The 18530-nt window shown below is 44.6% G+C and overlaps 36 non-coding genes across 36 annotated transcripts; all 36 read right to left on the bottom strand.

Moving 5' to 3' along the window:
* Window positions 1-460: 460 nt before the first annotated feature.
* Window positions 461-533, bottom strand: trnar-ucg (transfer RNA arginine (anticodon UCG)). The gene has a single exon. It is a non-coding gene; the product is annotated as a tRNA-Arg (tRNA).
* Window positions 534-892: 359 nt separating this feature from the next.
* trnai-aau (transfer RNA isoleucine (anticodon AAU)) lies at window positions 893-966 on the bottom strand. The gene has a single exon. It is a non-coding gene; the product is annotated as a tRNA-Ile (tRNA).
* A 496-nt stretch (window positions 967-1462) lies between these two features.
* trnai-aau (transfer RNA isoleucine (anticodon AAU)) lies at window positions 1463-1536 on the bottom strand. The gene has a single exon. It is a non-coding gene; the product is annotated as a tRNA-Ile (tRNA).
* Window positions 1537-2000: 464 nt separating this feature from the next.
* On the bottom strand, window positions 2001-2073 carry trnar-ucg (transfer RNA arginine (anticodon UCG)). Its single transcript has one exon. It is a non-coding gene; the product is annotated as a tRNA-Arg (tRNA).
* Window positions 2074-2432: 359 nt separating this feature from the next.
* Window positions 2433-2506, bottom strand: trnai-aau (transfer RNA isoleucine (anticodon AAU)). Its single transcript has one exon. It is a non-coding gene; the product is annotated as a tRNA-Ile (tRNA).
* A 496-nt stretch (window positions 2507-3002) lies between these two features.
* On the bottom strand, window positions 3003-3076 carry trnai-aau (transfer RNA isoleucine (anticodon AAU)). The gene has a single exon. It is a non-coding gene; the product is annotated as a tRNA-Ile (tRNA).
* A 464-nt stretch (window positions 3077-3540) lies between these two features.
* Window positions 3541-3613, bottom strand: trnar-ucg (transfer RNA arginine (anticodon UCG)). Its single transcript has one exon. It is a non-coding gene; the product is annotated as a tRNA-Arg (tRNA).
* Window positions 3614-3972: 359 nt separating this feature from the next.
* On the bottom strand, window positions 3973-4046 carry trnai-aau (transfer RNA isoleucine (anticodon AAU)). Its single transcript has one exon. It is a non-coding gene; the product is annotated as a tRNA-Ile (tRNA).
* Window positions 4047-4541: 495 nt separating this feature from the next.
* trnai-aau (transfer RNA isoleucine (anticodon AAU)) lies at window positions 4542-4615 on the bottom strand. The gene has a single exon. It is a non-coding gene; the product is annotated as a tRNA-Ile (tRNA).
* Window positions 4616-5079: 464 nt separating this feature from the next.
* On the bottom strand, window positions 5080-5152 carry trnaq-uug (transfer RNA glutamine (anticodon UUG)). The gene has a single exon. It is a non-coding gene; the product is annotated as a tRNA-Gln (tRNA).
* Window positions 5153-5511: 359 nt separating this feature from the next.
* On the bottom strand, window positions 5512-5585 carry trnai-aau (transfer RNA isoleucine (anticodon AAU)). The gene has a single exon. It is a non-coding gene; the product is annotated as a tRNA-Ile (tRNA).
* A 496-nt stretch (window positions 5586-6081) lies between these two features.
* trnai-aau (transfer RNA isoleucine (anticodon AAU)) lies at window positions 6082-6155 on the bottom strand. The gene has a single exon. It is a non-coding gene; the product is annotated as a tRNA-Ile (tRNA).
* Window positions 6156-6619: 464 nt separating this feature from the next.
* trnar-ucg (transfer RNA arginine (anticodon UCG)) lies at window positions 6620-6692 on the bottom strand. The gene has a single exon. It is a non-coding gene; the product is annotated as a tRNA-Arg (tRNA).
* A 359-nt stretch (window positions 6693-7051) lies between these two features.
* Window positions 7052-7125, bottom strand: trnai-aau (transfer RNA isoleucine (anticodon AAU)). Its single transcript has one exon. It is a non-coding gene; the product is annotated as a tRNA-Ile (tRNA).
* A 496-nt stretch (window positions 7126-7621) lies between these two features.
* Window positions 7622-7695, bottom strand: trnai-aau (transfer RNA isoleucine (anticodon AAU)). Its single transcript has one exon. It is a non-coding gene; the product is annotated as a tRNA-Ile (tRNA).
* Window positions 7696-8159: 464 nt separating this feature from the next.
* On the bottom strand, window positions 8160-8232 carry trnar-ucg (transfer RNA arginine (anticodon UCG)). Its single transcript has one exon. It is a non-coding gene; the product is annotated as a tRNA-Arg (tRNA).
* Window positions 8233-8591: 359 nt separating this feature from the next.
* trnai-aau (transfer RNA isoleucine (anticodon AAU)) lies at window positions 8592-8665 on the bottom strand. Its single transcript has one exon. It is a non-coding gene; the product is annotated as a tRNA-Ile (tRNA).
* Window positions 8666-9160: 495 nt separating this feature from the next.
* On the bottom strand, window positions 9161-9234 carry trnai-aau (transfer RNA isoleucine (anticodon AAU)). The gene has a single exon. It is a non-coding gene; the product is annotated as a tRNA-Ile (tRNA).
* A 464-nt stretch (window positions 9235-9698) lies between these two features.
* On the bottom strand, window positions 9699-9771 carry trnar-ucg (transfer RNA arginine (anticodon UCG)). Its single transcript has one exon. It is a non-coding gene; the product is annotated as a tRNA-Arg (tRNA).
* A 359-nt stretch (window positions 9772-10130) lies between these two features.
* On the bottom strand, window positions 10131-10204 carry trnai-aau (transfer RNA isoleucine (anticodon AAU)). The gene has a single exon. It is a non-coding gene; the product is annotated as a tRNA-Ile (tRNA).
* A 496-nt stretch (window positions 10205-10700) lies between these two features.
* Window positions 10701-10774, bottom strand: trnai-aau (transfer RNA isoleucine (anticodon AAU)). The gene has a single exon. It is a non-coding gene; the product is annotated as a tRNA-Ile (tRNA).
* Window positions 10775-11238: 464 nt separating this feature from the next.
* On the bottom strand, window positions 11239-11311 carry trnar-ucg (transfer RNA arginine (anticodon UCG)). The gene has a single exon. It is a non-coding gene; the product is annotated as a tRNA-Arg (tRNA).
* A 359-nt stretch (window positions 11312-11670) lies between these two features.
* Window positions 11671-11744, bottom strand: trnai-aau (transfer RNA isoleucine (anticodon AAU)). Its single transcript has one exon. It is a non-coding gene; the product is annotated as a tRNA-Ile (tRNA).
* A 495-nt stretch (window positions 11745-12239) lies between these two features.
* trnai-aau (transfer RNA isoleucine (anticodon AAU)) lies at window positions 12240-12313 on the bottom strand. Its single transcript has one exon. It is a non-coding gene; the product is annotated as a tRNA-Ile (tRNA).
* Window positions 12314-12777: 464 nt separating this feature from the next.
* Window positions 12778-12850, bottom strand: trnar-ucg (transfer RNA arginine (anticodon UCG)). The gene has a single exon. It is a non-coding gene; the product is annotated as a tRNA-Arg (tRNA).
* A 359-nt stretch (window positions 12851-13209) lies between these two features.
* On the bottom strand, window positions 13210-13283 carry trnai-aau (transfer RNA isoleucine (anticodon AAU)). Its single transcript has one exon. It is a non-coding gene; the product is annotated as a tRNA-Ile (tRNA).
* A 497-nt stretch (window positions 13284-13780) lies between these two features.
* Window positions 13781-13854, bottom strand: trnai-aau (transfer RNA isoleucine (anticodon AAU)). The gene has a single exon. It is a non-coding gene; the product is annotated as a tRNA-Ile (tRNA).
* A 464-nt stretch (window positions 13855-14318) lies between these two features.
* trnar-ucg (transfer RNA arginine (anticodon UCG)) lies at window positions 14319-14391 on the bottom strand. The gene has a single exon. It is a non-coding gene; the product is annotated as a tRNA-Arg (tRNA).
* Window positions 14392-14750: 359 nt separating this feature from the next.
* Window positions 14751-14824, bottom strand: trnai-aau (transfer RNA isoleucine (anticodon AAU)). The gene has a single exon. It is a non-coding gene; the product is annotated as a tRNA-Ile (tRNA).
* A 496-nt stretch (window positions 14825-15320) lies between these two features.
* On the bottom strand, window positions 15321-15394 carry trnai-aau (transfer RNA isoleucine (anticodon AAU)). Its single transcript has one exon. It is a non-coding gene; the product is annotated as a tRNA-Ile (tRNA).
* Window positions 15395-15858: 464 nt separating this feature from the next.
* On the bottom strand, window positions 15859-15931 carry trnar-ucg (transfer RNA arginine (anticodon UCG)). Its single transcript has one exon. It is a non-coding gene; the product is annotated as a tRNA-Arg (tRNA).
* Window positions 15932-16290: 359 nt separating this feature from the next.
* Window positions 16291-16364, bottom strand: trnai-aau (transfer RNA isoleucine (anticodon AAU)). The gene has a single exon. It is a non-coding gene; the product is annotated as a tRNA-Ile (tRNA).
* Window positions 16365-16859: 495 nt separating this feature from the next.
* Window positions 16860-16933, bottom strand: trnai-aau (transfer RNA isoleucine (anticodon AAU)). The gene has a single exon. It is a non-coding gene; the product is annotated as a tRNA-Ile (tRNA).
* A 464-nt stretch (window positions 16934-17397) lies between these two features.
* On the bottom strand, window positions 17398-17470 carry trnar-ucg (transfer RNA arginine (anticodon UCG)). The gene has a single exon. It is a non-coding gene; the product is annotated as a tRNA-Arg (tRNA).
* Window positions 17471-17829: 359 nt separating this feature from the next.
* Window positions 17830-17903, bottom strand: trnai-aau (transfer RNA isoleucine (anticodon AAU)). The gene has a single exon. It is a non-coding gene; the product is annotated as a tRNA-Ile (tRNA).
* Window positions 17904-18399: 496 nt separating this feature from the next.
* trnai-aau (transfer RNA isoleucine (anticodon AAU)) lies at window positions 18400-18473 on the bottom strand. Its single transcript has one exon. It is a non-coding gene; the product is annotated as a tRNA-Ile (tRNA).
* Between the last annotated feature and the right edge of the window lie 57 nt (window positions 18474-18530).

Genomic DNA, 18530 nt, shown 5'->3' with positions numbered 1-18530 from the left:
AAATCATTCTGTTGACTGATATACCAAAAAAGAGGGTGGAAGAACTGTTAACAACACAAGAGAAATGTGTGTTTACAAGAAATTACTTCAAGCAGTACCAATGAAAGCCAACTCTTGGAAGCTCCTACTGATCAGAAGCCACCTATGCAGGTGTAGTTCCACCAACAGCCTGCTTCCAAGTCGTGATTTTTTCACCCATGTCGCTTGAGGTCATGGCATGTTATTGACTTTCTATGGTTGCTTCTAAGCCAAGACCACTGGGGCCTGGCACTGATAAGGCCAAGTTCATGGCTTCAGTCCGCAACCTGGCCATTCGAGCCTCGTTTGAGAACTCGTAGAGTCTCTGTTGAAGGACATGAAATTGACAAAAGTGTAGCAATTTTGGATGACATAAAGGATCCGAGGTTGGCCTGCTGCAATCTAACTGGGAACGCATGCCTGCTCCTCAAGGACTCACAACAAACCACGAAGGGACTTGAACCCTCAATCTTCTGATCCGAAGTCAGACGCCTTGTCCGTTAGGCCACGTGGTCTGGCAGAAGCTCCCTCTTTTCACGAACGTTCGTTGGAGTCTGGTTGAATCAACTGCTGGTGTTGGGTTGCTCACGTGGCTGGTGGATATTGCTTGATTGTTGCTTGAAATAATTGATTGTTGCTTGAAATAAGTGCATGCCACAGCATTTCTCCCATGTATCACGCTCTTAAAAATGTAGTCCTACCTGCCACATGCACAGTGGATCCACCCACTAAGCCAGAGTATTATCTGCCAATGAAGGTCATAAAGCTTACGTGGCCCGATCTGTCACCTGGAAGTTGGCAGAGGTTTTTTGTTGGATCCCACCCAATAAAATCCACAGTCTATCATGAGACAGCACGTTGGATGGCTGTTGAATGGCCAGTATGGGGATTGAACCCATGACCTTGGCGTTATTAGCACCACGCTCTGACCAGCTGAGCTAACCGGCCTACAAAATGTGTGTGAACCCATCCTTTTGTTGACTAATATGCCAAAAAAGAGAGGGTGGAAGAACTGTTAAGAACACAAGAGAAATGTGTGTTTACACGAAATTACTTCAACATAGTGGGAAAAAAAGAAGTCTTCTGTTGACTTACAAAAAATGCTTTAAGAAGAAATTTGCCACAAAACAATACATGGTGTGCGTCTTCTAAAGTTAGGGTCGTTAGGTGAGGATATAAAGCAGCAGTTTTTGATGCAGTATGCTGTGTCAGACTTTGGAAATGAGTGATTTATCCAGAAAGTAGCTGGAAAAGTGATTTGGAGATTGTAGCTAAGCATGTAATGTATTCATTAGCGTGTCATGTGTCAGTGAATTTTGTGGTTTGCTGTCATTTGTAGTTGCGTACATCACTCACCTGGAAGTTGGCAGAGGTTTTTTCTTGGATCCCACCCAAAAAAAATCCACAGTCTATCATGAGACAGCACGTTGGATGGCTGTTGGAATGGCCAGTATGGGGATTGAACCCATGACCTTGGCGTTATTAGCACCACGCTCTGACCAGCTGAGCTAACCGGCCTACAAAATCATTCTGTTGACTGATATACCAAAAAAGAGGGTGGAAGAACTGTTAACAACACAAGAGAAATGTGTGTTTACAAGAAATTACTTCAAGCAGTACCAATGAAAGCCAACTCTTGGAAGCTCCTACTGATCAGAAGCCACCTATGCAGGTGTAGTTCCACCAACAGCCTGCTTCCAAGTCGTGATTTTTTCACCCATGTCGCTTGAGGTCATGGCATGTTATTGACTTTCTATGGTTGCTTCTAAGCCAAGACCACTGGGGCCTGGCACTGATAAGGCCAAGTTCATGGCTTCAGTCCGCAACCTGGCCATTCGAGCCTCGTTTGAGAACTCGTAGAGTCTCTGTTGAAGGACATGAAATTGACAAAAGTGTAGCAATTTTGGATGACATAAAGGATCCGAGGTTGGCCTGCTGCAATCTAACTGGGAACGCATGCCTGCTCCTCAAGGACTCACAACAAACCACGAAGGGACTTGAACCCTCAATCTTCTGATCCGAAGTCAGACGCCTTGTCCGTTAGGCCACGTGGTCTGGCAGAAGCTCCCTCTTTTCACGAACGTTCGTTGGAGTCTGGTTGAATCAACTGCTGGTGTTGGGTTGCTCACGTGGCTGGTGGATATTGCTTGATTGTTGCTTGAAATAATTGATTGTTGCTTGAAATAAGTGCATGCCACAGCATTTCTCCCATGTATCACGCTCTTAAAAATGTAGTCCTACCTGCCACATGCACAGTGGATCCACCCACTAAGCCAGAGTATTATCTGCCAATGAAGGTCATAAAGCTTACGTGGCCCGATCTGTCACCTGGAAGTTGGCAGAGGTTTTTTGTTGGATCCCACCCAATAAAATCCACAGTCTATCATGAGACAGCACGTTGGATGGCTGTTGAATGGCCAGTATGGGGATTGAACCCATGACCTTGGCGTTATTAGCACCACGCTCTGACCAGCTGAGCTAACCGGCCTACAAAATGTGTGTGAACCCATCCTTTTGTTGACTAATATGCCAAAAAAGAGAGGGTGGAAGAACTGTTAAGAACACAAGAGAAATGTGTGTTTACACGAAATTACTTCAACATAGTGGGAAAAAAAGAAGTCTTCTGTTGACTTACAAAAAATGCTTTAAGAAGAAATTTGCCACAAAACAATACATGGTGTGCGTCTTCTAAAGTTAGGGTCGTTAGGTGAGGATATAAAGCAGCAGTTTTTGATGCAGTATGCTGTGTCAGACTTTGGAAATGAGTGATTTATCCAGAAAGTAGCTGGAAAAGTGATTTGGAGATTGTAGCTAAGCATGTAATGTATTCATTAGCGTGTCATGTGTCAGTGAATTTTGTGGTTTGCTGTCATTTGTAGTTGCGTACATCACTCACCTGGAAGTTGGCAGAGGTTTTTTCTTGGATCCCACCCAAAAAAAATCCACAGTCTATCATGAGACAGCACGTTGGATGGCTGTTGGAATGGCCAGTATGGGGATTGAACCCATGACCTTGGCGTTATTAGCACCACGCTCTGACCAGCTGAGCTAACCGGCCTACAAAATCATTCTGTTGACTGATATACCAAAAAAGAGGGTGGAAGAACTGTTAACAACACAAGAGAAATGTGTGTTTACAAGAAATTACTTCAAGCAGTACCAATAAAAGCCAACTCTTGGAAGCTCCTACTGATCAGAAGCCACCTATGCAGGTGTAGTTCCACCAACAGCCTGCTTCCAAGTCGTGATTTTTTCACCCATGTCGCTTGAGGTCATGGCATGTTATTGACTTTCTATGGTTGCTTCTAAGCCAAGACCACTGGGGCCTGGCACTGATAAGGCCAAGTTCATGGCTTCAGTCCGCAACCTGGCCATTCGAGCCTCGTTTGAGAACTCGTAGAGTCTCTGTTGAAGGACATGAAATTGACAAAAGTGTAGCAATTTTGGATGACATAAAGGATCCGAGGTTGGCCTGCTGCAATCTAACTGGGAACGCATGCCTGCTCCTCAAGGACTCACAACAAACCACGAAGGGACTTGAACCCTCAATCTTCTGATCCGAAGTCAGACGCCTTGTCCGTTAGGCCACGTGGTCTGGCAGAAGCTCCCTCTTTTCACGAACGTTCGTTGGAGTCTGGTTGAATCAACTGCTGGTGTTGGGTTGCTCACGTGGCTGGTGGATATTGCTTGATTGTTGCTTGAAATAATTGATTGTTGCTTGAAATAAGTGCATGCCACAGCATTTCTCCCATGTATCACGCTCTTAAAAATGTAGTCCTACCTGCCACATGCACAGTGGATCCACCCACTAAGCCAGAGTATTATCTGCCAATGAAGGTCATAAAGCTTACGTGGCCCGATCTGTCACCTGGAAGTTGGCAGAGGTTTTTTGTTGGATCCCACCCAATAAAATCCACAGTCTATCATGAGACAGCACGTTGGATGGCTGTTGAATGGCCAGTATGGGGATTGAACCCATGACCTTGGCGTTATTAGCACCACGCTCTGACCAGCTGAGCTAACCGGCCTACAAAATGTGTGTGAACCCATCCTTTTGTTGACTAATATGCCAAAAAAGAGAGGGTGGAAGAACTGTTAAGAACACAAGAGAAATGTGTGTTTACACGAAATTACTTCAACATAGTGGGAAAAAAAGAAGTCTTCTGTTGACTTACAAAAAATGCTTTAAGAAGAAATTTGCCACAAAACAATACATGGTGTGCGTCTTCTAAAGTTAGGGTCGTTAGGTGAGGATATAAAGCAGCAGTTTTTGATGCAGTATGCTGTGTCAGACTTTGGAAATGAGTGATTTATCCAGAAAGTAGCTGGAAAAGTGATTTGGAGATTGTAGCTAAGCATGTAATGTATTCATTAGCGTGTCATGTGTCAGTGAATTTTGTGGTTTGCTGTCATTTGTAGTTGCGTACATCACTCACCTGGAAGTTGGCAGAGGTTTTTTCTTGGATCCCACCCAAAAAAATCCACAGTCTATCATGAGACAGTACGTTGGATGGCTGTTGGAATGGCCAGTATGGGGATTGAACCCATGACCTTGGCGTTATTAGCACCACGCTCTGACCAGCTGAGCTAACCGGCCTACAAAATCATTCTGTTGACTGATATACCAAAAAAGAGGGTGGAAGAACTGTTAACAACACAAGAGAAATGTGTGTTTACAAGAAATTACTTCAAGCAGTACCAATGAAAGCCAACTCTTGGAAGCTCCTACTGATCAGAAGCCACCTATGCAGGTGTAGTTCCACCAACAGCCTGCTTCCAAGTCGTGATTTTTTCACCCATGTCGCTTGAGGTCATGGCATGTTATTGACTTTCTATGGTTGCTTCTAAGCCAAGACCACTGGGGCCTGGCACTGATAAGGCCAAGTTCATGGCTTCAGTCCGCAACCTGGCCATTCGAGCCTCGTTTGAGAACTCGTAGAGTCTCTGTTGAAGGACATGAAATTGACAAAAGTGTAGCAATTTTGGATGACATAAAGGATCCGAGGTTGGCCTGCTGCAATCTAACTGGGAACGCATGCCTGCTCCTCAAGGACTCACAACAAACCACGAAGGGACTTGAACCCTCAATCTTCTGATCCAAAGTCAGACGCCTTGTCCGTTAGGCCACGTGGTCTGGCAGAAGCTCCCTCTTTTCACGAACGTTCGTTGGAGTCTGGTTGAATCAACTGCTGGTGTTGGGTTGCTCACGTGGCTGGTGGATATTGCTTGATTGTTGCTTGAAATAATTGATTGTTGCTTGAAATAAGTGCATGCCACAGCATTTCTCCCATGTATCACGCTCTTAAAAATGTAGTCCTACCTGCCACATGCACAGTGGATCCACCCACTAAGCCAGAGTATTATCTGCCAATGAAGGTCATAAAGCTTACGTGGCCCGATCTGTCACCTGGAAGTTGGCAGAGGTTTTTTGTTGGATCCCACCCAATAAAATCCACAGTCTATCATGAGACAGCACGTTGGATGGCTGTTGAATGGCCAGTATGGGGATTGAACCCATGACCTTGGCGTTATTAGCACCACGCTCTGACCAGCTGAGCTAACCGGCCTACAAAATGTGTGTGAACCCATCCTTTTGTTGACTAATATGCCAAAAAAGAGAGGGTGGAAGAACTGTTAAGAACACAAGAGAAATGTGTGTTTACACGAAATTACTTCAACATAGTGGGAAAAAAAGAAGTCTTCTGTTGACTTACAAAAAATGCTTTAAGAAGAAATTTGCCACAAAACAATACATGGTGTGCGTCTTCTAAAGTTAGGGTCGTTAGGTGAGGATATAAAGCAGCAGTTTTTGATGCAGTATGCTGTGTCAGACTTTGGAAATGAGTGATTTATCCAGAAAGTAGCTGGAAAAGTGATTTGGAGATTGTAGCTAAGCATGTAATGTATTCATTAGCGTGTCATGTGTCAGTGAATTTTGTGGTTTGCTGTCATTTGTAGTTGCGTACATCACTCACCTGGAAGTTGGCAGAGGTTTTTTCTTGGATCCCACCCAAAAAAAATCCACAGTCTATCATGAGACAGCACGTTGGATGGCTGTTGGAATGGCCAGTATGGGGATTGAACCCATGACCTTGGCGTTATTAGCACCACGCTCTGACCAGCTGAGCTAACCGGCCTACAAAAGCATTCTGTTGACTGATATACCAAAAAAGAGGGTGGAAGAACTGTTAACAACACAAGAGAAATGTGTGTTTACAAGAAATTACTTCAAGCAGTACCAATGAAAGCCAACTCTTGGAAGCTCCTACTGATCAGAAGCCACCTATGCAGGTGTAGTTCCACCAACAGCCTGCTTCCAAGTCGTGATTTTTTCACCCATGTCGCTTGAGGTCATGGCATGTTATTGACTTTCTATGGTTGCTTCTAAGCCAAGACCACTGGGGCCTGGCACTGATAAGGCCAAGTTCATGGCTTCAGTCCGCAACCTGGCCATTCGAGCCTCGTTTGAGAACTCGTAGAGTCTCTGTTGAAGGACATGAAATTGACAAAAGTGTAGCAATTTTGGATGACATAAAGGATCCGAGGTTGGCCTGCTGCAATCTAACTGGGAACGCATGCCTGCTCCTCAAGGACTCACAACAAACCACGAAGGGACTTGAACCCTCAATCTTCTGATCCGAAGTCAGACGCCTTGTCCGTTAGGCCACGTGGTCTGGCAGAAGCTCCCTCTTTTCACGAACGTTCGTTGGAGTCTGGTTGAATCAACTGCTGGTGTTGGGTTGCTCACGTGGCTGGTGGATATTGCTTGATTGTTGCTTGAAATAATTGATTGTTGCTTGAAATAAGTGCATGCCACAGCATTTCTCCCATGTATCACGCTCTTAAAAATGTAGTCCTACCTGCCACATGCACAGTGGATCCACCCACTAAGCCAGAGTATTATCTGCCAATGAAGGTCATAAAGCTTACGTGGCCCGATCTGTCACCTGGAAGTTGGCAGAGGTTTTTTGTTGGATCCCACCCAATAAAATCCACAGTCTATCATGAGACAGCACGTTGGATGGCTGTTGAATGGCCAGTATGGGGATTGAACCCATGACCTTGGCGTTATTAGCACCACGCTCTGACCAGCTGAGCTAACCGGCCTACAAAATGTGTGTGAACCCATCCTTTTGTTGACTAATATGCCAAAAAAGAGAGGGTGGAAGAACTGTTAAGAACACAAGAGAAATGTGTGTTTACACGAAATTACTTCAACATAGTGGGAAAAAAAGAAGTCTTCTGTTGACTTACAAAAAATGCTTTAAGAAGAAATTTGCCACAAAACAATACATGGTGTGCGTCTTCTAAAGTTAGGGTCGTTAGGTGAGGATATAAAGCAGCAGTTTTTGATGCAGTATGCTGTGTCAGACTTTGGAAATGAGTGATTTATCCAGAAAGTAGCTGGAAAAGTGATTTGGAGATTGTAGCTAAGCATGTAATGTATTCATTAGCGTGTCATGTGTCAGTGAATTTTGTGGTTTGCTGTCATTTGTAGTTGCGTACATCACTCACCTGGAAGTTGGCAGAGGTTTTTTCTTGGATCCCACCCAAAAAAAATCCACAGTCTATCATGAGACAGCACGTTGGATGGCTGTTGGAATGGCCAGTATGGGGATTGAACCCATGACCTTGGCGTTATTAGCACCACGCTCTGACCAGCTGAGCTAACCGGCCTACAAAATCATTCTGTTGACTGATATACCAAAAAAGAGGGTGGAAGAACTGTTAACAACACAAGAGAAATGTGTGTTTACAAGAAATTACTTCAAGCAGTACCAATAAAAGCCAACTCTTGGAAGCTCCTACTGATCAGAAGCCACCTATGCAGGTGTAGTTCCACCAACAGCCTGCTTCCAAGTCGTGATTTTTTCACCCATGTCGCTTGAGGTCATGGCATGTTATTGACTTTCTATGGTTGCTTCTAAGCCAAGACCACTGGGGCCTGGCACTGATAAGGCCAAGTTCATGGCTTCAGTCCGCAACCTGGCCATTCGAGCCTCGTTTGAGAACTCGTAGAGTCTCTGTTGAAGGACATGAAATTGACAAAAGTGTAGCAATTTTGGATGACATAAAGGATCCGAGGTTGGCCTGCTGCAATCTAACTGGGAACGCATGCCTGCTCCTCAAGGACTCACAACAAACCACGAAGGGACTTGAACCCTCAATCTTCTGATCCGAAGTCAGACGCCTTGTCCGTTAGGCCACGTGGTCTGGCAGAAGCTCCCTCTTTTCACGAACGTTCGTTGGAGTCTGGTTGAATCAACTGCTGGTGTTGGGTTGCTCACGTGGCTGGTGGATATTGCTTGATTGTTGCTTGAAATAATTGATTGTTGCTTGAAATAAGTGCATGCCACAGCATTTCTCCCATGTATCACGCTCTTAAAAATGTAGTCCTACCTGCCACATGCACAGTGGATCCACCCACTAAGCCAGAGTATTATCTGCCAATGAAGGTCATAAAGCTTACGTGGCCCGATCTGTCACCTGGAAGTTGGCAGAGGTTTTTTGTTGGATCCCACCCAATAAAATCCACAGTCTATCATGAGACAGCACGTTGGATGGCTGTTGAATGGCCAGTATGGGGATTGAACCCATGACCTTGGCGTTATTAGCACCACGCTCTGACCAGCTGAGCTAACCGGCCTACAAAATGTGTGTGAACCCATCCTTTTGTTGACTAATATGCCAAAAAAGAGAGGGTGGAAGAACTGTTAAGAACACAAGAGAAATGTGTGTTTACACGAAATTACTTCAACATAGTGGGAAAAAAAGAAGTCTTCTGTTGACTTACAAAAAATGCTTTAAGAAGAAATTTGCCACAAAACAATACATGGTGTGCGTCTTCTAAAGTTAGGGTCGTTAGGTGAGGATATAAAGCAGCAGTTTTTGATGCAGTATGCTGTGTCAGACTTTGGAAATGAGTGATTTATCCAGAAAGTAGCTGGAAAAGTGATTTGGAGATTGTAGCTAAGCATGTAATGTATTCATTAGCGTGTCATGTGTCAGTGAATTTTGTGGTTTGCTGTCATTTGTAGTTGCGTACATCACTCACCTGGAAGTTGGCAGAGGTTTTTTCTTGGATCCCACCCAAAAAAATCCACAGTCTATCATGAGACAGTACGTTGGATGGCTGTTGGAATGGCCAGTATGGGGATTGAACCCATGACCTTGGCGTTATTAGCACCACGCTCTGACCAGCTGAGCTAACCGGCCTACAAAATCATTCTGTTGACTGATATACCAAAAAAGAGGGTGGAAGAACTGTTAACAACACAAGAGAAATGTGTGTTTACAAGAAATTACTTCAAGCAGTACCAATGAAAGCCAACTCTTGGAAGCTCCTACTGATCAGAAGCCACCTATGCAGGTGTAGTTCCACCAACAGCCTGCTTCCAAGTCGTGATTTTTTCACCCATGTCGCTTGAGGTCATGGCATGTTATTGACTTTCTATGGTTGCTTCTAAGCCAAGACCACTGGGGCCTGGCACTGATAAGGCCAAGTTCATGGCTTCAGTCCGCAACCTGGCCATTCGAGCCTCGTTTGAGAACTCGTAGAGTCTCTGTTGAAGGACATGAAATTGACAAAAGTGTAGCAATTTTGGATGACATAAAGGATCCGAGGTTGGCCTGCTGCAATCTAACTGGGAACGCATGCCTGCTCCTCAAGGACTCACAACAAACCACGAAGGGACTTGAACCCTCAATCTTCTGATCCGAAGTCAGACGCCTTGTCCGTTAGGCCACGTGGTCTGGCAGAAGCTCCCTCTTTTCACGAACGTTCGTTGGAGTCTGGTTGAATCAACTGCTGGTGTTGGGTTGCTCACGTGGCTGGTGGATATTGCTTGATTGTTGCTTGAAATAATTGATTGTTGCTTGAAATAAGTGCATGCCACAGCATTTCTCCCATGTATCACGCTCTTAAAAATGTAGTCCTACCTGCCACATGCACAGTGGATCCACCCACTAAGCCAGAGTATTATCTGCCAATGAAGGTCATAAAGCTTACGTGGCCCGATCTGTCACCTGGAAGTTGGCAGAGGTTTTTTGTTGGATCCCACCCAATAAAATCCACAGTCTATCATGAGACAGCACGTTGGATGGCTGTTGAATGGCCAGTATGGGGATTGAACCCATGACCTTGGCGTTATTAGCACCACGCTCTGACCAGCTGAGCTAACCGGCCTACAAAATGTGTGTGAACCCATCCTTTTGTTGACTAATATGCCAAAAAAGAGAGGGTGGAAGAACTGTTAAGAACACAAGAGAAATGTGTGTTTACACGAAATTACTTCAACATAGTGGGAAAAAAAGAAGTCTTCTGTTGACTTACAAAAAATGCTTTAAGAAGAAATTTGCCACAAAACAATACATGGTGTGCGTCTTCTAAAGTTAGGGTCGTTAGGTGAGGATATAAAGCAGCAGTTTTTGATGCAGTATGCTGTGTCAGACTTTGGAAATGAGTGATTTATCCAGAAAGTAGCTGGAAAAGTGATTTGGAGATTGTAGCTAAGCATGTAATGTATTCATTAGCGTGTCATGTGTCAGTGAATTTTGTGGTTTGCTGTCATTTGTAGTTGCGTACATCACTCACCTGGAAGTTGGCAGAGGTTTTTTCTTGGATCCCACCCAAAAAAAATCCACAGTCTATCATGAGACAGCACGTTGGATGGCTGTTGGAATGGCCAGTATGGGGATTGAACCCATGACCTTGGCGTTATTAGCACCACGCTCTGACCAGCTGAGCTAACCGGCCTACAAAATCATTCTGTTGACTGATATACCAAAAAAGAGGGTGGAAGAACTGTTAACAACACAAGAGAAATGTGTGTTTACAAGAAATTACTTCAAGCAGTACCAATGAAAGCCAACTCTTGGAAGCTCCTACTGATCAGAAGCCACCTATGCAGGTGTAGTTCCACCAACAGCCTGCTTCCAAGTCGTGATTTTTTCACCCATGTCGCTTGAGGTCATGGCATGTTATTGACTTTCTATGGTTGCTTCTAAGCCAAGACCACTGGGGCCTGGCACTGATAAGGCCAAGTTCATGGCTTCAGTCCGCAACCTGGCCATTCGAGCCTCGTTTGAGAACTCGTAGAGTCTCTGTTGAAGGACATGAAATTGACAAAAGTGTAGCAATTTTGGATGACATAAAGGATCCGAGGTTGGCCTGCTGCAATCTAACTGGGAACGCATGCCTGCTCCTCAAGGACTCACAACAAACCACGAAGGGACTTGAACCCTCAATCTTCTGATCCGAAGTCAGACGCCTTGTCCGTTAGGCCACGTGGTCTGGCAGAAGCTCCCTCTTTTCACGAACGTTCGTTGGAGTCTGGTTGAATCAACTGCTGGTGTTGGGTTGCTCACGTGGCTGGTGGATATTGCTTGATTGTTGCTTGAAATAATTGATTGTTGCTTGAAATAAGTGCATGCCACAGCATTTCTCCCATGTATCACGCTCTTAAAAATGTAGTCCTACCTGCCACATGCACAGTGGATCCACCCACTAAGCCAGAGTATTATCTGCCAATGAAGGTCATAAAGCTTACGTGGCCCGATCTGTCACCTGGAAGTTGGCAGAGGTTTTTTGTTGGATCCCACCCAATAAAATCCACAGTCTATCATGAGACAGCACGTTGGATGGCTGTTGAATGGCCAGTATGGGGATTGAACCCATGACCTTGGCGTTATTAGCACCACGCTCTGACCAGCTGAGCTAACCGGCCTACAAAATGTGTGTGAACCCATCCTTTTGTTGACTAATATGCCAAAAAAGAGAGGGTGGAAGAACTGTTAAGAACACAAGAGAAATGTGTGTTTACACGAAATTACTTCAACATAGTGGGAAAAAAAGAAGTCTTCTGTTGACTTACAAAAAATGCTTTAAGAAGAAATTTGCCACAAAACAATACATGGTGTGCGTCTTCTAAAGTTAGGGTCGTTAGGTGAGGATATAAAGCAGCAGTTTTTGATGCAGTATGCTGTGTCAGACTTTGGAAATGAGTGATTTATCCAGAAAGTAGCTGGAAAAGTGATTTGGAGATTGTAGCTAAGCATGTAATGTATTCATTAGCGTGTCATGTGTCAGTGAATTTTGTGGTTTGCTGTCATTTGTAGTTGCGTACATCACTCACCTGGAAGTTGGCAGAGGTTTTTTCTTGGATCCCACCCAAAAAAATCCACAGTCTATCATGAGACAGTACGTTGGATGGCTGTTGGAATGGCCAGTATGGGGATTGAACCCATGACCTTGGCGTTATTAGCACCACGCTCTGACCAGCTGAGCTAACCGGCCTACAAAATCATTCTGTTGACTGATATACCAAAAAAGAGGGTGGAAGAACTGTTAACAACACAAGAGAAATGTGTGTTTACAAGAAATTACTTCAAGCAGTACCAATGAAAGCCAACTCTTGGAAGCTCCTACTGATCAGAAGCCACCTATGCAGGTGTAGTTCCACCAACAGCCTGCTTCCAAGTCGTGATTTTTTCACCCATGTCGCTTGAGGTCATGGCATGTTATTGACTTTCTATGGTTGCTTCTAAGCCAAGACCACTGGGGCCTGGCACTGATAAGGCCAAGTTCATGGCTTCAGTCCGCAACCTGGCCATTCGAGCCTCGTTTGAGAACTCGTAGAGTCTCTGTTGAAGGACATGAAATTGACAAAAGTGTAGCAATTTTGGATGACATAAAGGATCCGAGGTTGGCCTGCTGCAATCTAACTGGGAACGCATGCCTGCTCCTCAAGGACTCACAACAAACCACGAAGGGACTTGAACCCTCAATCTTCTGATCCGAAGTCAGACGCCTTGTCCGTTAGGCCACGTGGTCTGGCAGAAGCTCCCTCTTTTCACGAACGTTCGTTGGAGTCTGGTTGAATCAACTGCTGGTGTTGGGTTGCTCACGTGGCTGGTGGATATTGCTTGATTGTTGCTTGAAATAATTGATTGTTGCTTGAAATAAGTGCATGCCACAGCATTTCTCCCATGTATCACGCTCTTAAAAATGTAGTCCTACCTGCCACATGCACAGTGGATCCACCCACTAAGCCAGAGTATTATCTGCCAATGAAGGTCATAAAGCTTACGTGGCCCGATCTGTCACCTGGAAGTTGGCAGAGGTTTTTTGTTGGATCCCACCCAATAAAATCCACAGTCTATCATGAGACAGCACGTTGGATGGCTGTTGAATGGCCAGTATGGGGATTGAACCCATGACCTTGGCGTTATTAGCACCACGCTCTGACCAGCTGAGCTAACCGGCCTACAAAATGTGTGTGAACCCATCCTTTTGTTGACTAATATGCCAAAAAAGAGAGGGTGGAAGAACTGTTAAGAACACAAGAGAAATGTGTGTTTACACGAAATTACTTCAACATAGTGGGAAAAAAAGAAGTCTTCTGTTGACTTACAAAAAATGCTTTAAGAAGAAATTTGCCACAAAACAATACATGGTGTGCGTCTTCTAAAGTTAGGGTCGTTAGGTGAGGATATAAAGCAGCAGTTTTTGATGCAGTATGCTGTGTCAGACTTTGGAAATGAGTGATTTATCCAGAAAGTAGCTGGAAAAGTGATTTGGAGATTGTAGCTAAGCATGTAATGTATTCATTAGCGTGTCATGTGTCAGTGAATTTTGTGGTTTGCTGTCATTTGTAGTTGCGTACATCACTCACCTGGAAGTTGGCAGAGGTTTTTTCTTGGATCCCACCCAAAAAAAAATCCACAGTCTATCATGAGACAGCACGTTGGATGGCTGTTGGAATGGCCAGTATGGGGATTGAACCCATGACCTTGGCGTTATTAGCACCACGCTCTGACCAGCTGAGCTAACCGGCCTACAAAATCATTCTGTTGACTGATATACCAAAAAAGAGGGTGGAAGAACTGTTAACAACACAAGAGAAATGTGTGTTTACAAGAAATTACTTCAAGCAGTACCAATGAAAGCCAACTCTTGGAAGCTCCTACTGATCAGAAGCCACCTATGCAGGTGTAGTTCCACCAACAGCCTGCTTCCAAGTCGTGATTTTTTCACCCATGTCGCTTGAGGTCATGGCATGTTATTGACTTTCTATGGTTGCTTCTAAGCCAAGACCACTGGGGCCTGGCACTGATAAGGCCAAGTTCATGGCTTCAGTCCGCAACCTGGCCATTCGAGCCTCGTTTGAGAACTCGTAGAGTCTCTGTTGAAGGACATGAAATTGACAAAAGTGTAGCAATTTTGGATGACATAAAGGATCCGAGGTTGGCCTGCTGCAATCTAACTGGGAACGCATGCCTGCTCCTCAAGGACTCACAACAAACCACGAAGGGACTTGAACCCTCAATCTTCTGATCCGAAGTCAGACGCCTTGTCCGTTAGGCCACGTGGTCTGGCAGAAGCTCCCTCTTTTCACGAACGTTCGTTGGAGTCTGGTTGAATCAACTGCTGGTGTTGGGTTGCTCACGTGGCTGGTGGATATTGCTTGATTGTTGCTTGAAATAATTGATTGTTGCTTGAAATAAGTGCATGCCACAGCATTTCTCCCATGTATCACGCTCTTAAAAATGTAGTCCTACCTGCCACATGCACAGTGGATCCACCCACTAAGCCAGAGTATTATCTGCCAATGAAGGTCATAAAGCTTACGTGGCCCGATCTGTCACCTGGAAGTTGGCAGAGGTTTTTTGTTGGATCCCACCCAATAAAATCCACAGTCTATCATGAGACAGCACGTTGGATGGCTGTTGAATGGCCAGTATGGGGATTGAACCCATGACCTTGGCGTTATTAGCACCACGCTCTGACCAGCTGAGCTAACCGGCCTACAAAATGTGTGTGAACCCATCCTTTTGTTGACTAATATGCCAAAAAAGAGAGGGTGGAAGAACTGTTAAGAACACAAGAGAAATGTGTGTTTACACGAAATTACTTCAACATAGTGGGAAAAAAAGAAGTCTTCTGTTGACTTACAAAAAATGCTTTAAGAAGAAATTTGCCACAAAACAATACATGGTGTGCGTCTTCTAAAGTTAGGGTCGTTAGGTGAGGATATAAAGCAGCAGTTTTTGATGCAGTATGCTGTGTCAGACTTTGGAAATGAGTGATTTATCCAGAAAGTAGCTGGAAAAGTGATTTGGAGATTGTAGCTAAGCATGTAATGTATTCATTAGCGTGTCATGTGTCAGTGAATTTTGTGGTTTGCTGTCATTTGTAGTTGCGTACATCACTCACCTGGAAGTTGGCAGAGGTTTTTTCTTGGATCCCACCCAAAAAAAATCCACAGTCTATCATGAGACAGCACGTTGGATGGCTGTTGGAATGGCCAGTATGGGGATTGAACCCATGACCTTGGCGTTATTAGCACCACGCTCTGACCAGCTGAGCTAACCGGCCTACAAAATCATTCTGTTGACTGATATACCAAAAAAGAGGGTGGAAGAACTGTTAACAACACAAGAGAAATGTGTGTTTACAAGAAATTACTTCAAGCAGTACCAATGAAAGCCAACTCTTGGAAGCTCCTACTGATCAGAAGCCACCTATGCAGGTGTAGTTCCACCAACAGCCTGCTTCCAAGTCGTGATTTTTTCACCCATGTCGCTTGAGGTCATGGCATGTTATTGACTTTCTATGGTTGCTTCTAAGCCAAGACCACTGGGGCCTGGCACTGATAAGGCCAAGTTCATGGCTTCAGTCCGCAACCTGGCCATTCGAGCCTCGTTTGAGAACTCGTAGAGTCTCTGTTGAAGGACATGAAATTGACAAAAGTGTAGCAATTTTGGATGACATAAAGGATCCGAGGTTGGCCTGCTGCAATCTAACTGGGAACGCATGCCTGCTCCTCAAGGACTCACAACAAACCACGAAGGGACTTGAACCCTCAATCTTCTGATCCGAAGTCAGACGCCTTGTCCGTTAGGCCACGTGGTCTGGCAGAAGCTCCCTCTTTTCACGAACGTTCGTTGGAGTCTGGTTGAATCAACTGCTGGTGTTGGGTTGCTCACGTGGCTGGTGGATATTGCTTGATTGTTGCTTGAAATAATTGATTGTTGCTTGAAATAAGTGCATGCCACAGCATTTCTCCCATGTATCACGCTCTTAAAAATGTAGTCCTACCTGCCACATGCACAGTGGATCCACCCACTAAGCCAGAGTATTATCTGCCAATGAAGGTCATAAAGCTTACGTGGCCCGATCTGTCACCTGGAAGTTGGCAGAGGTTTTTTGTTGGATCCCACCCAATAAAATCCACAGTCTATCATGAGACAGCACGTTGGATGGCTGTTGAATGGCCAGTATGGGGATTGAACCCATGACCTTGGCGTTATTAGCACCACGCTCTGACCAGCTGAGCTAACCGGCCTACAAAATGTGTGTGAACCCATCCTTTTGTTGACTAATATGCCAAAAAAGAGAGGGTGGAAGAACTGTTAAGAACACAAGAGAAATGTGTGTTTACACGAAATTACTTCAACATAGTGGGAAAAAAAGAAGTCTTCTGTTGACTTACAAAAAATGCTTTAAGAAGAAATTTGCCACAAAACAATACATGGTGTGCGTCTTCTAAAGTTAGGGTCGTTAGGTGAGGATATAAAGCAGCAGTTTTTGATGCAGTATGCTGTGTCAGACTTTGGAAATGAGTGATTTATCCAGAAAGTAGCTGGAAAAGTGATTTGGAGATTGTAGCTAAGCATGTAATGTATTCATTAGCGTGTCATGTGTCAGTGAATTTTGTGGTTTGCTGTCATTTGTAGTTGCGTACATCACTCACCTGGAAGTTGGCAGAGGTTTTTTCTTGGATCCCACCCAAAAAAATCCACAGTCTATCATGAGACAGTACGTTGGATGGCTGTTGGAATGGCCAGTATGGGGATTGAACCCATGACCTTGGCGTTATTAGCACCACGCTCTGACCAGCTGAGCTAACCGGCCTACAAAATCATTCTGTTGACTGATATACCAAAAAAGAGGGTGGAAGAACTGTTAACAACACAAGAGAAATGTGTGTTTACAAGAAATTACTTCAAGCAGTACCAATGAAAGCCAACTCTTGGAAGCTCCTACTGATCAGAAGCCACCTATGCAGGTGTAGTTCCACCAACAGCCTGCTTCCAAGTCGTGATTTTTTCACCCATGTCGCTTGAGGTCATGGCATGTTATTGACTTTCTATGGTTGCTTCTAAGCCAAGACCACTGGGGCCTGGCACTGATAAGGCCAAGTTCATGGCTTCAGTCCGCAACCTGGCCATTCGAGCCTCGTTTGAGAACTCGTAGAGTCTCTGTTGAAGGACATGAAATTGACAAAAGTGTAGCAATTTTGGATGACATAAAGGATCCGAGGTTGGCCTGCTGCAATCTAACTGGGAACGCATGCCTGCTCCTCAAGGACTCACAACAAACCACGAAGGGACTTGAACCCTCAATCTTCTGATCCGAAGTCAGACGCCTTGTCCGTTAGGCCACGTGGTCTGGCAGAAGCGCCCTCTTTTCACGAACGTTCGTTGGAGTCTGGTTGAATCAACTGCTGGTGTTGGGTTGCTCACGTGGCTGGTGGATATTGCTTGATTGTTGCTTGAAATAATTGATTGTTGCTTGAAATAAGTGCATGCCACAGCATTTCTCCCATGTATCACGCTCTTAAAAATGTAGTCCTACCTGCCACATGCACAGTGGATCCACCCACTAAGCCAGAGTATTATCTGCCAATGAAGGTCATAAAGCTTACGTGGCCCGATCTGTCACCTGGAAGTTGGCAGAGGTTTTTTGTTGGATCCCACCCAATAAAATCCACAGTCTATCATGAGACAGCACGTTGGATGGCTGTTGAATGGCCAGTATGGGGATTGAACCCATGACCTTGGCGTTATTAGCACCACGCTCTGACCAGCTGAGCTAACCGGCCTACAAAATGTGTGTGAACCCATCCTTTTGTTGACTAATATGCCAAAAAAGAGAGGGTGGAAGAACTGTTAAGAACACAAGAGAAATGTGTGTTTACACGAAATTACTTCAACATAGTGGGAAAAAAAGAAGTCTTCTGTTGACTTACAAAAAATGCTTTAAGAAGAAATTTGCCACAAAACAATACATGGTGTGCGTCTTCTAAAGTTAGGGTCGTTAGGTGAGGATATAAAGCAGCAGTTTTTGATGCAGTATGCTGTGTCAGACTTTGGAAATGAGTGATTTATCCAGAAAGTAGCTGGAAAAGTGATTTGGAGATTGTAGCTAAGCATGTAATGTATTCATTAGCGTGTCATGTGTCAGTGAATTTTGTGGTTTGCTGTCATTTGTAGTTGCGTACATCACTCACCTGGAAGTTGGCAGAGGTTTTTTCTTGGATCCCACCCAAAAAAAATCCACAGTCTATCATGAGACAGTACGTTGGATGGCTGTTGGAATGGCCAGTATGGGGATTGAACCCATGACCTTGGCGTTATTAGCACCACGCTCTGACCAGCTGAGCTAACCGGCCTACAAAATCATTCTGTTGACTGATATACCAAAAAAGAGGGTGGAAGAACTGTTAACA

The sequence above is a fragment of the Diplotaxodon limnothrissa genome, linkage group LG23 (genome assembly GCF_057381915.1).
Source record: "Diplotaxodon limnothrissa isolate DT_005_m linkage group LG23, D_limnothrissa_male_GT1.1, whole genome shotgun sequence".
In the NCBI taxonomy this organism is placed as follows: Eukaryota; Metazoa; Chordata; class Actinopteri; order Cichliformes; family Cichlidae; genus Diplotaxodon; species Diplotaxodon limnothrissa.
The sequence above is the reverse complement of the archived record's forward strand: the minus strand, read 5'-3'. Positions and strand labels throughout refer to the sequence as shown.